We start from the raw sequence: 17,385 nt of genomic DNA, 5'->3' as shown, positions 1-17,385 counted from the left end.
ACATTTTTTTAATTCTGCAAAGAAATATAAAAAATGTCTGCAGATTCTGTCTGGCTTACATATAACGTGATATGTAGATTTATTGATTTCAATCTTATATATTTGATGTTCTGGATGACACAGTAGCTCAGTGGTTAGCATTGCCGCTTTACAGCAAGAAGGTCACTGGTTCGAGTCCCGGCTGGGTCAGTTGGCATTTCTGTATGGAGTATGCATGTTCTCACCATGTTTATGTGCGTTTCCTCCGGTTTCCCCCACAGTCCAAAAACATACGCTACAGATGAATTGAATAAAGTAAATTAATCGTAGTGTGTTTGTCCAAATGAGTGTATATGGATGTTTCCCAATGCTGAGTTGCAGCTGGAAAGCATCCGCTGTGGTGACCACTGATGAATAAAGGGATTAAGCTGAAGGAGAATGAATGAATGAATATTTCTGTTGTTGTCTCTATAACCTCTAAACAGTCTTGTAGGCTTACTGTATATCATAGCTCATCTCTTCCTAATGTCTCTTGAGGATGAATCGCTTTGTCGTTTTCCTCATTTATCAGTCGCTCCATATAAAAGCACCTGCTAAACGAATACATGCAAGTACAAAATGACTGATAGCGCGAGATGTTTGTCTACTAATCCTAAACAATCTAAAATACATACATCAGCATACGGTAGCCAATGTGGCAGTATAGGAAATATAAACTGACAACAGCTCCTTTAAAAACAGACATAAAGCGGAACGTATATGTTTTATGTGACACCAGCCATTAATTAAAGGGAGAGGCGAGAAAATTGCAGAATATGAAATTACAGGCTGTGTAAGAAGACACAAGACAGGCGAATATGGCTTCAGTCCTCAGGGGCGCTGTAAATAAATGGATTTGCTTCTCAAGATGCGATTCTTTCCATCACTGACAGTTCATTCTCATAGCCCTGCCAATCAGCTCTTCTCCCGCTATTACCGTGTCATTTTCCTCTTTTATAAATTCACCTGAAGCCGGCTTGCTTAAAATGTGCATTTGCAGGCCTGTAATGTTGCCCCGCGAAACCAATTACTCAATATATCCATCTCCCCTAGACTGACATTACTGATTCTCTCTGATGCCGGTGATTCTATTAAATAATCTAAGATGCTTAGCTGGATCTGTTTTCATTTTAATCCGTTCGCTGTCACGGCTTGATGTCTTCTTTGATGAGACATATGGATGCTTCAGAGCAGATCTTTTTCCCAGCGTTCTGAAGGCAAAACAGTACAAAACTTCTGTGTTAGGAGCACAATGCATTCAGATGTAATATGTTAGCGTCGTGACGGTCATGTACATGCTGTAAAGTGTGTTAACAACAGGTTTCGAACTCTTTCCCTGACATTGACAAGATATCTCATCAATTAACACTATAGAATTAACAATATAATGCTATAAATACTAGAAGAGCCTCTGTGAACGTACAACACGTCCAACCTTGAGGCGGATGGGCTACAGCAGCAGAAGACCATACTGCGTGACACTCCTGTCAGCTAAGAACAGGAAACTGAGGCTACAATTCACACAGGCTCACCAAAATCTGACAGAAGATATTGAAAAAATGTTGCCTGCTCTGATGAGTCTTGTTTTCTGCTGCAATATTCGAATGGTTGGGTCAGAATTTGGCATCAACAACATGAAAGCATGGATCCATCCTGCCTTGTATCAGCGGTTCAGGCTGGTGGTGATGGTGTAATGCTTGCGGAGAAATTTTCTTGGCACACTTTGGGCTCATTAGTACCAATTGAGCATCGTGTCAACGCCACAGCCTACCTGAGTATTGCTGCTGACCATGTCCATCCATTTATGACAACAGTGTCTCAATTCAATAGAGCACTTTTGGGATTTGGTGGAATGGGAGATTTGCATCATGGATGTGCAGCCGACAAATCTGCAGCAATTGCATGATGCTATCATGTCAATATGGAGCAAAATCTCTCTGAATATTTCCAGCACCTTGTTGAATCTATGCCACGAAGAATTCTTCCAAACCGGTGCAAGTAAGGTGTACCTAATAAACTTCACATACACACTCTATGGAGACTCTAACAGAGACTTATTTTAGTTCTTGTAAAAAGAGGCATAATAAGCCTCCTTTAAACTGAATTTTGCACCCTGGAAATTGCCTTGTATTATTGACTCATTGTGTGTGTTTGTGTGTGTTTGTGTGTTTTGGGTGTAGTTTTATGCCTCTGTCTCATAATAGTTCAACACAAACCCAGTGGTAAAACACAATTGCCTGCAGGATAAACACCGCAGGAGAGGCACACACAGCTGGAGGCCTCTAAGAGTTCAATGTGAACATGCAAGCATTAAAATTAATGAACGGACAATTAAAAGCTCGTATAATTTGCTATAAAGAAGGAAGTGCATACATCAAAACAAAACAAAGCAAAACAGAACTATAATTGACCCCCAAATGTTTAAAGTGTAGGGTTCATATATGTCAGTGTCTTTTTTGAAATCCCTTTATGCTTATTTAATTTAATTTTATTTAATTTTATTTAATTTTATTTTATTTTATTTTATTTTATTTTATTTTATTTTATTTTATTTTATTTTATTTTATTTTCATATAGAGCTAATTTAAATTGATATATTAATCATTTTATTATTATTTATTATTATTTATTAATTATTTTTATTATTATTATTATTATTATCATTATTATTATTATTATTATTAATAATAATAATAATAATAATAATAATAAAATTGTTGTTGCATTTTTTGGGGTTTTGTTAATGGTTTAGTTACATAGTTATAGTTAAATTTTTATTATTTATATTTAAATTTTAAGGTCAATTTTATAGCAAATAACAATAATTCTACTAAATTAAAAAAATCAAATAAAAGTAAATAAGAAAAAATCCCAAAATTTAAAATAAGTTTTAAAAACTGGATTTTTTCCCAGCATTTACACAATATCATATGTTAGATATCAACATAGTTTGCTGCAATAAACTAGAAAAAAAATAATTAAAGGGGTAAAAATATTGGGGTGGTCCAGAGTGTATTTTAAAGGCTTGGTAGTGGTTATAAGATGCAAAGTAATGTGTGTCCATGGTTCATTTGTAAAAAAAAAAAAAAAAAAAAAATCATGTTATTTTTTTTTTTACTATATTGACTATCAAATTTCCTAGTTCATCTGAATGCCCGCCCTCAAGGGGCTCTGATTGGTCAGCTAACGTAATGTGCCATAATTCACAGATTTGCTCCACATCACCCAGAGAAGTGTCATGCCTCTACAAGCATGCACTTTGCCTCTGCTCTGTAAAATAGTCATGTAGTTTAGCCGTATCAGTTTGAGTCTGAATCAGACAGAAAATGAAAAGGACATAGCTGAACTTCACGCCTGCTCTCTAAAACAAAACCTGACAAGAGTCTTTCACATGTATTTGGAATAAGCATGTGTAAGTAATATGAAATGTTCACATATCTGCGAGTTTGTTATTTGAGATGTAGAATGCAGGGAAAGCTTCTGCATGGAGAAACACTGCAGCGCTGGGGAAGATTGTGGATGTTTACAGTTGTTTGACGGATAAATATGAATTTATAGCTAGATTGTTAGCGGTGCCAAACAGCATTTACCATTGTTTACATCTTTGTTTACGTCTTCGCTATAACATAACGGTAACGCTAGACACTATGCATGTAATAGAACAAATAAATACACTTACAGTTTGTGGTTCACAATCCACACCTTTGTCTATTATGGTTGGAGCTGCTCCTTCTTTGAGGAGTTTTTAGCCGAATCCATCACTGAGGAGAGATCCTGCAAGCTATCCTTTGTTAAATGCTAGCTATATCTTTTTTATAATTCTCTGGAACATAATTCAAATTAAATTGCAAGCACTTCTCTCTCTCTCTCTATGCAATCTACTTTGGAAGCCCAAATACAGAAACAGAAGAAACAGCAGACCCCTTCGCTGTGCGGGGTTTGTGTGTGTAACCTGAAAGATTTATGATTTTATTAACTCGTATGTATTTTTTTGTATTCCCCAAACTTCGTACGCTGTAGGCTTTGCTAAGCTAATTCTGTAAAAGCCAGTGTCTCCCTTTGCGTTGAACTTTGAGAGTCTTACAATCAGAGATGTTGATCATGTTCACAAAGCTACATTACACATAAACTAAAGTTTAAAATATGATATTGCATGGGACTTTAAATGCAAGTTACCTTCTCTGCCCAGTGGAAAAAAAAGAATACACATAACTAAAAATAATAATTACAATTTATAAACCCTCCTACATAAGAACCGCAGGGATTTTCTCTTTCAAATTGGTAAATGCAAATGAAATATGCAGATTTTATGGTGGAAATAAAATTAGAGGAACTCATTTTCAGAGCTTCATGTGTTTGACCTCCACTGCTGCTTTACAACGTTCACCGTCTGACAACCAGATGCTGTTGCTTCGCACGTTACCTGAGAATATTTGACACTTTAGTTTGAAAGTGTGTGCTGTTAAAGGGCAGATGACAGATTCTGGAGTTCCTTCAATGTACCTCGAAATAGATGGTGCAAGACAGGATGACAAGGGGCACCTGTCGGATTCCTGCTGTCTGTCGAGTTTGTCAAAAGGACACAGACCAGGAAAAAAAAAAGTCAGAGAGGTTTGCTTTAGTACACTTTATATGAGATATGAGCAACAAAAACAGCTGCATTGTTATATTTATGAGGAACTAAAGGGAATGTGTTTTCTAATCTTATAATGTAGGTAGAGATTGATTCTTGCTTCAAAAAGCAGTGACAATGGATTTGTCAGTATAGCTTGGAGAGCTCAAGAAGAGTAGATTCTAATACATTTTATTATAGTTCATTGTTAAATTGGAGTTTTTCAGTTTTCAGTAAAAAAAAATAAATAAATAAATAAATATATATATATATATATATATATATATATATATATATATATATATATATATATATATATATATATATATATATATATTAAAAAGAAAAAAAAACTTACAGGAGGGCGAATAATTTTGACCTCAACTGTATGTACATATATAATGCTAAATAAGTAATAACTATTTACTTGAGTAATGTTTTCATTACATACTTTTATACTTTAACTTGAGTAACTTTTAAGATTGTTTCTTAAGTAAAAAATGAGTACAAATTCAGGCAAGTACTTGTAGTTTTACTTGAGTATACATTTTGGAGACTCTACCCACCTCTGTTTCCGCAAGAACAGCAGGCGTGAATGGCACTTGTGAAAGAAATTTGAGATCTCAAAAAGCATACACATCGGCCTCTGGTGAATTTGCAAAAACAAAAACTGCAAATAAAACGTAGCTCCTTGGATGTATTTGGTGCTCTCCTGAAATGTAAACAGGGGTACATTTTCAGAATGAGCCTGGGTTGAACGTATTATAAACCACTGGCTTGCTTTGACAACCGCAAATAACACGCAAGCCAAAATTTCCGATTGTGTTCAGAAACATGTCAGAATATACTTAATACTGTATATCTGTGCTCAATTCCTCTGTGGAGAACAATACACAAATGCACCTTCAGTATTGAAATACTGGTAGATATCTACAACACTGTAAAGGTCATTTAAATTCCAAAAAGAAGTCATATTTTGATAGCGATCCTCGTCATTACATGTGGATGGAAAGCAGGAGGCATCCTGACTGTTGACATTCAGTCATTATTCCCCCGATTTCATTATGAAGGCATTAACATGTTGTTTCCAGGCTTGTTGCATCATCAGGATTATTTCCAACCTGGCGGCGTGTTGTGATCTGTGGGTTTCTTCAAATGCCATTTCGCACTGGGTGCAGAAGAGCAGCGATATCTTAAGGCATGTTCATGAAGCATGATCTTTATAAACAATCCAGGCATTTCACATGCTGAAGAAAAGACGTGGAGTCGCTGCGAGACACTTCTTGATTTCGATAGTGGCTCGCTTTCTATGCATATGCTGTTTTTTCTTGGCAATTCTCACTATTAACTGGCTGATTACCAGCCTATTGTTAAAATCTTGGCTTTTTATTTGTACTAATAACTAATCTGTATGTTCTTATTATATATCCCTAATACCTAAAGCCAACAACTACCCTAATAACAATTAATTAGCAGCAAAATAGAAGTTTATTGAGTCAAAAAGCATAGTTATTGGTTTGTTACTAGCAAAAAATTGTACCTTTAAATAAAGTAACCATATTTTTGCACTTGCGCTTGGAGTATGAATATGTATTAGAGTTAGTTTTACATTATATGACAGTTATAAGACACAAAAGCTCTTTTTTTCTTTCGTAGATCTAGATTTTACATTGGAAACATGCTAATTATTATACATTTGTTATGTATTCTGTCATCTTTATCATCTATCTAATTTAAATTTAGTCTCTTGGTATATTTAATTTTATCTACCAAGTCACAGAATGCAATACAGGCTCATAGGAAATATGTGACCAGGGCTACATTTTGGGGAAACCACAAATACATGCCTGAACAAACGTTTATCTGCATTTTCTTGGTTAAAAAAATGCTATATGGGAAGTACGACATTGCCAATGTTTGTTCCTTTACATGCTACAGTGTGAAACATTTACTGAGACATATTACAAACTGATAAAGGATTGTTTTTTTTTTTTGTTTTTTTTTGCTTTTTTTTTTGTTTGTTTTTTGTTTTTGCTGCATCAAACTCTTGAAATTTAACATAAAATGCAAACAAAATGAACAGATCTCGAACCAAGATCCTATTGAAATAACATACGATTTCAAAATTCTGGAGGAGGCTGAAGGGAACAACATGCAACAGTTTATCTAAAGTTTTAATAGGACTGAATTATGCCTCCCAGATGCTGAACACATTGTGATATTTTGTGAATTTTGATTATCCCACGGACACTCATAGTAAGAGAAGGACTCTTGACTAAATCAGAAAAAAAAAAAACAAAAAAAAAAAAAGATCTTAGTTTTTAGACTCTCGCAGCCAATCTTATATTTTTTGAACTTGGCCCAATTATTCACAACAGCACATTGGAAAATCTAAGGAAATAATAACCTATGTGATCCCTAATTGAATGTTCGCCTTGGCCACTTACAGTAACTCCATATAGACAGCTTTTACAGAGCGGTCAGTTTGCTCGGTAGCTCACCTTGTACAGTGTCGTACTTGCTGTGTTTGAGTCCAGCAAAGGACAGTTCCAGAAACCAGGTAAAAACCAAAAATCTATAAGTAAGTGATGTGCTTTTCTTTTTCCTCTTTGCTTTTGAAAACACTATCAGTTGGGTATAGGGAATAGTGCATGGTCTAAAAGGGTTGTCCTTATTCTCTAAATGAGTTAAGGATGTTTTAGAGCATAACGTGCATAAAAAAGTCTCATTAATTTATGGAGTGAATAGTAGTTGCACCATGGTGGATTTGATATTTGCATTCTGGAATTTATACACAAGATTATAGTGATTAGGCCATTTATAAATTCACCAAAGCCCCCTGAGGCATAGGAGGTATATTTTTATAATTAAATTAATTAATAATTTAATAACAATAATTAATTAATTCATGATAAATTAATTTATAATTAAATTAAATTATTATTTATAATAATATATTTTTATAATTAAATGAAAAACAATAATGTTTACATTTTAATCCTTTATATGTTTATTTATATTTAAGCATGTGTGTGTGTGTGTTGCTGTGCATCCGTGTGTGTGTAATAAGCAATGTGTGCATTTCCATGGTGCTCCATCCGGAAAAAGGTGGTTCGCAATCTCCAGATTGGAGGAAAGTCCTTACCCCAGGTGGAGTTTAAGTATCTCTGTGGTTTCGAGTGAGAGAAGGATGGAACCTGAGATTGACAGGCGGATTAGTAATGTGGTCGATGTACCGGTCCGTTGTGATAAAGAAGCAGTTGAGCTGAAAGGCAAAGCTCTCGATTTACCAGTCAATCTACGTTCCTACTCTCACCCATGGTCATGAGCTTTGGATCATGACCGAAAGGACAAGATCTTGGATACAAGTGGCCGAAATGAGTTTCCTTCAAAGGGTGGCAGGACGCACTCTGATAGACAGGGTGAGAAGCTCTGTCATCCGAGAGGAGCTCAGAGTAGAGCCGCTGCTCCTCCACATCGATAGAAGTCAGCTGAGGTGGCTTGGGCATCTGTTTCAGATGCCTCCTGGACGCCTACCTAGGGAGGAGTTCCAGGCATGTCCCATTGGGAGTAGGCCTAAGGGAGGACCCAGGACACGCTGGAGGGACTATGTATCTCGGCTGGCCTGGGAACGCCTCGGGATCCCCCCGGAGGAGCTGGAGGAAATGTCTGGGGAGAGGGAGGTCTGGGTTTCTCTCCTAAGACTGCTGCCTCCGCGACCCGGCCCCGGAGAAGCAGCAGAAAATGAATGAATGAATGAATGAATGAATGAATAAAAAATCACTGTCTATTTAAAATAGCAACGTACCAACAATGTGCCCTGACACATCTCCTTCTCAAACCAGAATGTCCATGGGTGCACAAATGCATTTGCATTTTAAACAATGTGGCACAGGATGTGAAAATGATACTGTATCTGCTCTGGGCTGAAACAACAGTAGCATCACGCCTGGAATTGCATTGCATCAGGTGTATGGTGGCCCTTAATATCAGGCTACAAATGAGATAAAATGATTTTAGGCAAGTATATCCACCCTTTGAATGATTAAAAACACTGAGAAAGTGTCTTATTGTCTCCTTAAAAATCACTGTGTGCATTCCTCCTCAACATACGCATCAGTCACACACTGATGCAGCACAAATGCCAAGTCCCCACAAACCTATTAACACGATATTAGCCGTTCTGGTTAATTGTATTATTAATGAACGATACAATTGAGTAGCCCTCATTCGGCGCAATGACTTATTGACTCAAATCAGCCTGACATTTGGCTCTGCAGCAAAGCGCGAACAACAGAACAAGAGGTGCTAAACACAACATCCATTATCCCGTCTCAAATCATGTTCAGAAATCATGATCCGCGCAGCGTTTAATAGAGCGATAGATTTATATGCATGAATGTAAATTGTTTGTGGATGATTGCCACTCAAGTTGCGACCTGTTCTCGGCGGTGGCGGCGAACAAAATGACCTTTAAATGAGTTCTCCATGTATATATTAAAGCGTATAATGGGCTCTCTTATTGCACCAATTTCCCTGATTTTCACAAGCCTCTCTCTCTTTCTCATTTTCATTTTTTAGCATCATAAATTCTATTGGTACTCGGATGCTTTTGTGGGTGCCTTTAAATCTATCAGGCAACACGGAGGCATGCATCAGAGCGTTTAGCGGATCCTCACGAGAAGGGAAACAGTTTCCACCCCTTAATTTACTGCCAGGAACGGCCGGCTGACGCAGTCTCGGATAAGTAGCTGACTGCGCTGCCGGATCAATTCTTCTGCAGCTGTCACATTCTCTGGCTCGATTTGATCAAGATTGGCCAATCTGGAGCTCTGTGAAGTACAGGCTGTGGGCATTCGAAAGAAATCTGAGCTGTTTATCAGCATCCGAGAGACCAGCGTTTCTGAGCATGAGATGAGATACATCAGCATTAGCAAGATAATGTTGGAAAGCATAAAAATGCTCGTGCTATTTTATTTTCTTGTGTGCATGGTTAGGAAGTTTTGCTTTGGTGCATTCAAGTTTATATTCAAGTATACGCTCACTGGCCACTTTATTAGGTACACCTATCCAGTTGCTTGTTAACGCTAATTACTTATCAGCCAATATATACATACGTATACGTATATGTATATGTATATATATATATATATATATATATATATATATATATATATATATATATATATATATATACATACATATATATATATATATATATATATATATATATATATATATATATATATATACATATACATATATATATATATATACATATACACACATATATATATATAATAAAACTAAATAAATAATCAACTGTAATAAAATGTGCCAGCATGTTCTCCTCGCCCATCCCATGGGTTTCTTCCGGGTGCTCCGTTACCCCTCAAGTCCAAAGACATGTGATACAGGTGAATTGTGTAGGTTAAATTGTCCATAGTGTATGTGTGTGAATGTGTGTGTATGGATGTTTCCCAGTGTTGGGTTGCAGCTAGACAGGTATATGCTGCATAAAACATATGCTGGATAAGTTGGTGGTTCATTCTGCTGTGGCGACCTCTAATAATAGGAATAAGCCGAAAAGAAAATTAATAAAATGTGGCAAATGTGAAATGTTTAAAAAGGGACCAAATAAAAAAATAGAAATAAAATGTCATAAATTTCAATAAATCTCTCAAATAAAATACAAAAAAATACATTTGTGTATTAAAAAAGAAAAAAAAAATTAAATAAAAATAATATAATATGCATACTTAATTAATTAATATAATATGCATACAATATATATATATATATATATATATATATATATATATATATATATATATATATATATATATATATATATATATATATATATATATATATATATATATATATTTTTTTTTTTTTTTTTTTTGTATTTTTAGTTTTATATATATATATTGAAAATCTTAATAAAATGTGAAAAAAACGTGGTTTAACCTGTTAACTGCACTTAAAATAACCAAGCAACAAACAAACAAGAAAGACAAATATGATAAAAATGCAGAACACAATAAAAGAAAAAGTAATTTTAAGATGATTTCTTGGATTAACTTTTTTTTTTAAGTTAAGTGGTTGTAAACAATGTATAAAGTTGAATTTAAACAAACAAACTAAGTTGAACATTACTAAATTTAATTTCTTTAAATTCAACACATGCTTTTTTTTCAGTGCACATGCTGCTCAGATCATATGGTCTCTGTACATTTAAAGGCTTCCAGAAGTCTGTGTGCAACATCAAAACCTAACCCCACAAAAAAAAGCAAGATAAAAAACTAAAAAATGCATTGAATATTTAATGAGCACAGCATGTACAAAATGCTCTGAAGTATTCTAAAGGGTTGCTTGAAAAACTAAATAAATAAAATAAGTTCAAGTACAGTACAGAGTTCACACAGTATTGATCACTTGACCGTCACGCAGACTTCAGCACATCTGATTCTGGGTGTCAGCCTCATTCTTCAGCACAAACACTCTCAAATCCACATCAAGAAAAAATATATATATTATGCATTATGTATTATCTATATGACACAATGATGAAAATTATGTTCATTTTAATAGAGAAAAAAGTAAATAATTAAATCGAGAGAGAAAAAAAGGTGACCCCTAAAATAGAGACTAAGCCAAAACATAATGAATGGATGAATGAATGAATGAATGAATGAATGAATGAATGAATGAAGTTTTTAGATGTAAAAGTGTGTATCTGTGTGTAAGTGTGTGTGAATGAGTGCGTATTGGTGTTTCCCAGAACTGATTTGTGGCTGGAAGGGCATCCGCTGTGTAAAACATATGCTGGAATAGTTGGCAGTTCATTCCGCTGTGGCAACCCCTAAAATAGAGACTAAGTCAAAACATAATGAATGAATAAATGAAGGTTTTAGATGTAACTGTGTGTATCTGTGTGTGAGTGTGTGTGAATGAGTGTTTATGGTTGTTTCCCAGTACTGATTTGTGGCTGAATGGGCATCCGCTGCGTAAAACATTTGCTGGAATAGTTGGCGGTTCATTCCGCTGTGGCGACCTCTATAATAGAGACTAAGCAAAAGAAAATGAATGAAAGAATGAATGTTTTAGATGTAAAAGTGTGTATCTGTTTGTGTGTGTGAATGAGGGTTTATGGGTGTTTCCCAGTACTGATTTGTGGCTGGAAGGGCATCCGCTGTGTAAAACATATGCTGGAATAGTTGGCAGTTCATTGCGCTGTGGCGACCTTTAAAATAGAGACTAAGCCAAAACATAATGAATGAATGAATGAATGAATGAAGGTTTTAGATGTAACTGTGTGTATCTGTGTGTGAGTGTTTGTGAATGAGTGTTTATGGGTGTTTCCCAGTACTGATTTGTGGCTGAATGGGCATCCGCTGCGTAAAACATTTGCTGGAATAGTTGGCAGTTCATTCCGCTGTGGCGACCTCTAAAATAGAGACTAAGCAAAAGAAAATGAATGAAAGAATGAATGTTTTAGATGTAAAAGTGTGTATCTGTTTGTGTGTGTGAATGAGTGTTTATGGGTGTTTCCCAGTACTGATTTGCAACCGGAAGGGCATCCGCTGTGTAAAATACATGCTGGAATAGTTGGCAGTTCATTGCGCTGTGGCGACCTTTAAAATAGAGACTAAGCCAAAACATAATGAATGAATGAATGAATGAAGGTTTTAGATGTAAATGTGTGTATCTGTGTGTGAGTGTGTGTGTGTGTGTGAATGAGTGTTTATGGGTGTTTCCCAGTATTGATTTGTGGCTGAATGGGCATCCGCTGCGTAAAACATATGCTGGAATAGTTGGCAGTTCATTCCGCTGTGGCGACCCCTAAAATAGAGACTAAGCCAAGGGAAAATGAATGAATGTTTTGGATGTACAAGTGTGTATGTGGGTTAGTGATTTGCTTCAATGACTGTCAGGCTGAAAGTGAAGTGTTAAAAATGTCAACATGAGGTCAGCAGCTGCGTCGCCTTGACAAAATGATAGAGAAAGGCATCAGCATTAGGATAAACAAATGCCCTGTGTTGCCTCTGCTGGTTAACAAGCACTTTCAGGTTTCACAGTTTCACACTGACAACACCAGGCTTAAATAAAAGATGAAAAGTGCTAGAAGGATCCACTTTACTCAAGGCTTCATGTTTTCCGCTCTCGACTGGAGAAATGTAATGTCACCACGCCAAAGATAAGTGATTTTATATGTTCTGCTCTGCACACACTGAACTTAACATGACTTGATGCTTTTCAGGTTTAATCTCTATGATTTTTTACTGAAGAATTCATGTGATAACTTTATATGGTTGCTTTTATTGTTTTATTCAATACTGTTTATATATACACAACCGGTCAAAAGTTTGGGGTCAGTACGATTGTTAAATGTTTTAAAATAAGCTCTTTCCTGCTCACCAAAGCTGCATATATTTGATCAAATATACGGTACAAATTGTAAAATTGTGAAAGTAGTTTATCTTTTAATTCATTTATTCATTTTCTTTTCCGGTTCACTCGTTTCTCTGTAGCACATGTGTCTGAACTGTAAGGGAAACTGGAGCATCAGGAGGAAACCCACACCTACGCAGGGAGAACATGCAAACTCCACACAGAAATGCCAAATTGCCGAGCCGCGGCTCGAATCAGTGATCTTCTTGATGTGATGCGACAATGCTACCCATTGTGCCACCGGGCCGCCCATTCTTCTTCTTCTTCTTCTTCTTCTTCTTATTATTATTATTATTATTATTATTATTATTATTATTATTAGTAGTAGTAGTAGTAGTAGTAGTAGTAGTATTATTGTTGTTATTATTATTTTTATTATTATTGTCATCGTCGTCGTCATTATTATTATTATTATTATTATTATTATTATTATTATTATTATTATTATCATCATCATCATCGTCATCTTGTTGTTGTTGTTGTTGATATTATTATTGTAATTATTATTTATTATTATTTAATAATAATAATAATAATAATAATAATAAAAGCAGCAATAATGACCAGAGAAATAATTCAATTTGAAATTACATACAATAAGAACGCATAAAATATAATAAGAATAATTTTATTTAAAAAAACATGAACAAAACCTGATCCCAAACTTTTGACCTATAATGTATATGTGTCAATTTTTTTGAGGAATCAATATTGAAGTGTGTATAATTAATTTCCAATTTACTTTTTAAAATGCAATGTATTATTTTTTAATTATGTGTGTATTTTTAAGTCATATTTTTTTTTACATTAATTTAATTTATTTTAAGCGTTCTGTACACCACTTAGTCCTTTTTTGTAATGTTTTAATTGTTAATGTATGTATTTATTTTAAGTTATACATTTTTTATTTTATATTATTTAATTTTTAAGCATTCTGTACAGGAAAAGACATATGTTTTATTATGATTTTCATCATTTAATTTGGTGTTTACAGTGTAAAACAGAACACCTAAAAAATGCTTGTTATCCAGCAAGAAATGTCTGAAAATCCAGGACTTTTATTTGTCCTAATGCTGATCCCTGTCTTTCCCAATTTGGCATGACAAGGCAGTCTACTTTCCTGTTATTTTATTTTGTTTTGTTTTATTTTAATATACCTTCATTCATTCATTCATCCATTCATTCATTCATTTGGCTTAGTCCCTTTATTCATCAGTAGTCACCTCAGCAGAATGAACCGCCAACTTATCCAGCAAATGTTTTAGGCAGCAGATGGCCTTCCAGCTACAACCCAGTACTAAGAAACACACAATATCACATTCACATACACACACACACACACACACACACACACACACACACACACACACACTCATATACTATGGCCAATTTACTTTCTTCAATTCACCTGTAGTGCATGTGTTTGGACTGTGGGGGAAACCCAAGCCAACACGGGCAGAACATGCAAACTCCACACAGAAATGCCAACTGGCTGACTCAAACCAGCGACCTTCTTGCTGTGGGGCAACAGTGCTAACCACTGAGCTGATTAGAAATTTGCGTTAACGAGCAGTTGGACAGGTGTACCTAATAAAGTGGCCAGTGAGTGTTTAAACAAGCAAATTAAATGTAGTAATGTTCAACCTAAATAGCTTAAATTCAGCCCATATAATTGCAATCATTTACATTTAAAGAAAATGAGTCAATCCAGTGAATCATTTATTTCAGAGCAGACCTTATTGTTAGCATTAAACATAATGCTCCAGAATGCAGACGGTCTAACAAAACCTATAGATGTCTTGACCTCCAGACCCCCTGCTTTTGTTTGGGGGCTTCTGGTGTCCATAAGGCAGGTCCTGTTTTAAGTGTTTTGTCATGAGATGGCCGTGTATTTTGCTGCCCTCCTGACAGCGTGCTTTATTGTCGTCTGCGGCCCGAGGCTACAGAGCAGAAAAAAAAAAATAGGAGCTCTTCGTCCACTCCTGCACTTCTGCCCTGCAGTCAAACGCAGATCCACACCTGGAGTCAGCTGTAATGTAATTCCAGCTCATATGTGCGTGTGAGTGTGAGTGTGTACAGGATTTTTCCATACTTGCGAGAGCTCAATCGCCCTCACTTCTATAATGAGATATCAAACGACTCACTAGTGAGGACATTTCATTGGTCCTTGCGACACTGTTAGACTTTACCGCAGTTTTACCATTGTTTACCATGCAGTAAAACACCACATGCATTCTTTACAGTTCACTACTGTACGTTGCACTGCAGTGTGGGTCATTTTAAAACTTTTACAGTAACTGCACTTTTTTCTGTGAGGGTCGGATGCTTTTTATACACTAACGCCCCGTTCACACTGCCAGTTAAATGTGACCCAATTCCGTTTTTTTGCTCATGTGTGACACAGATCAGATCTGTTCTATGACCGTGTAAACATGAAAAAAAAAAATGCATGCATTCGGATATTCAGATGGGTTTCAGGCCTCCTTCATTTGTGGAAATAAATAAAAAATAAATCGAATGACAATGCGACTGTCATGTAAACAGGCAGATCAGATTTATCGAGGCATTCCGTTCTGTACATCATTAAACTTGTGACAATAGCCCCTTTCACACAGTGATACCGGTAAATATCCGGAAAATGTCTGGAACGACTTTACCGGTAGATTCAAAAAAGCGCTGTTCACACAGGCGAGGACGTTACGGAATTTTTCCGGAAAAGACCGTTCACACATCCATTCCAAAATACCGATAAATTCTGACATCACTAACCAGAAATGAGCTCTAAACGGCCAGGCTTGTGTTGAGATTTGACTACTTTATAAACTCTGTGGATGGATCAGTATTGTGAACAACTTCGATGAAATATAGAGAAACACTTTCGCGCGTCAAGATGTACAGGAAATGTGTGTGCGTTCATGGGCACACGCAAAGCTTAAAGGTAAACAAACAACGGCTTTTCATAAGCATCTTATCGATAATTATTTAATTGGCATTAAAAATATTAATTGGCATTAAGAAGAACATATAAGCGTTATCTGACTAACATCCAGCAGCTAAAGATGTCTGGTAATATTCAAAGGGTTTTATTTTCATAAACCGCGCGGACATGAATGCGTCTGACTGTTCTGATTGGCTAAAGCAGACGTCTCACGTCAGCACGTTCTAGACGTGCACGCGCTCTTTCCAGCAATCTTCCTTCTGCATTCGCACGGCGCAGCATTCCGGCAAATTACCGGTAATGTTACAACTTCTCTTTCCGGAAAATAGCCAGAACGAATTTACCGGTAATTTCAAAAAGGGTCTGTTCACACAGACAAACCTTTGTATGTGTCTGTATGTGTGAAAGGGGCTAATGTGGTGCTTCTCTGTTGTTTACTCGTACCCACAAATTCCTTTGAATGGTGGAGGACATCATAAAGCATAAAACCATAAGCGCAAGCTGCGATGACGGCCGTTTCTCTTCGCCTCAAAATCATTTTAAAGTTGGGCGAACTTCATGTTGTAACTTTTGCTTTTTGTCGCTATTAATACACGCACTGCGGGCTACACATAGAACAACTTTATTCTCTCCAACACCAGTGCGCACACAGGCAAAGGCTACATCTTCAACTACACATCAACACACACATCAGGGCCATACCATTACATAAACTGAGTGGGGGTAAATCTGGACTAAACCATTCACTGCTTATACTAGACTTCACATATTTTGCAGAGCTAAAAGCAAGACAATTTCTTCAATTGTGGTTAGTGTGGCACAGATGCTAGAACCTGTCTTTATGCATGCGCGACATTGTAAATTGTATGGCAAGTGTAAACATGGTCACAATTAAAACAACGTGTTAACAGACAGGCAAAAAAAAAATCAGATATAGGCAACAAATCAGAATTTGCCATCAAGACCTGTATCTAAAAAGTTCATATCATTTGATTAAATGACTGAGAAACACTAGCGCCCACAATTTAGTTTGTTGCTAGTTTGTGGTTGCTAGGTTGTTGTTAAGGTGTTGCTAGGGTGTCCTTTGCAGTTGGAAGGCAGTGGCTAGCTGTTGCGAGGTGGTTGCTGTTGTGTTTTGAGGAGTTGCAAGGTGGTGGCTAGGGTGTCCTGAGTGGTTGCTAAGGTGTTGCTAGGTGGTTTCTATGGTGTTCTGAGTTGCTAGGTGGTTGCTAAGGTGTTGTGAGGTGGTTGCTAAAGCATTCTGAATGGTTGCTAAAGCTTTGCTAAGTGGTTGCTAAAGTTTGCTGAGTAGTTGTAGGCAGTTGCTAGGGTGTTTGCTAGGGTGTTCTGAGTGATTGGTTGG

This window comes from Danio rerio, chromosome 1, assembly GCF_049306965.1.
Source record: "Danio rerio strain Tuebingen ecotype United States chromosome 1, GRCz12tu, whole genome shotgun sequence".
NCBI classification, from domain to species: domain Eukaryota; kingdom Metazoa; phylum Chordata; class Actinopteri; order Cypriniformes; family Danionidae; genus Danio; species Danio rerio.
This window is presented reverse-complemented; position numbering follows the sequence as displayed.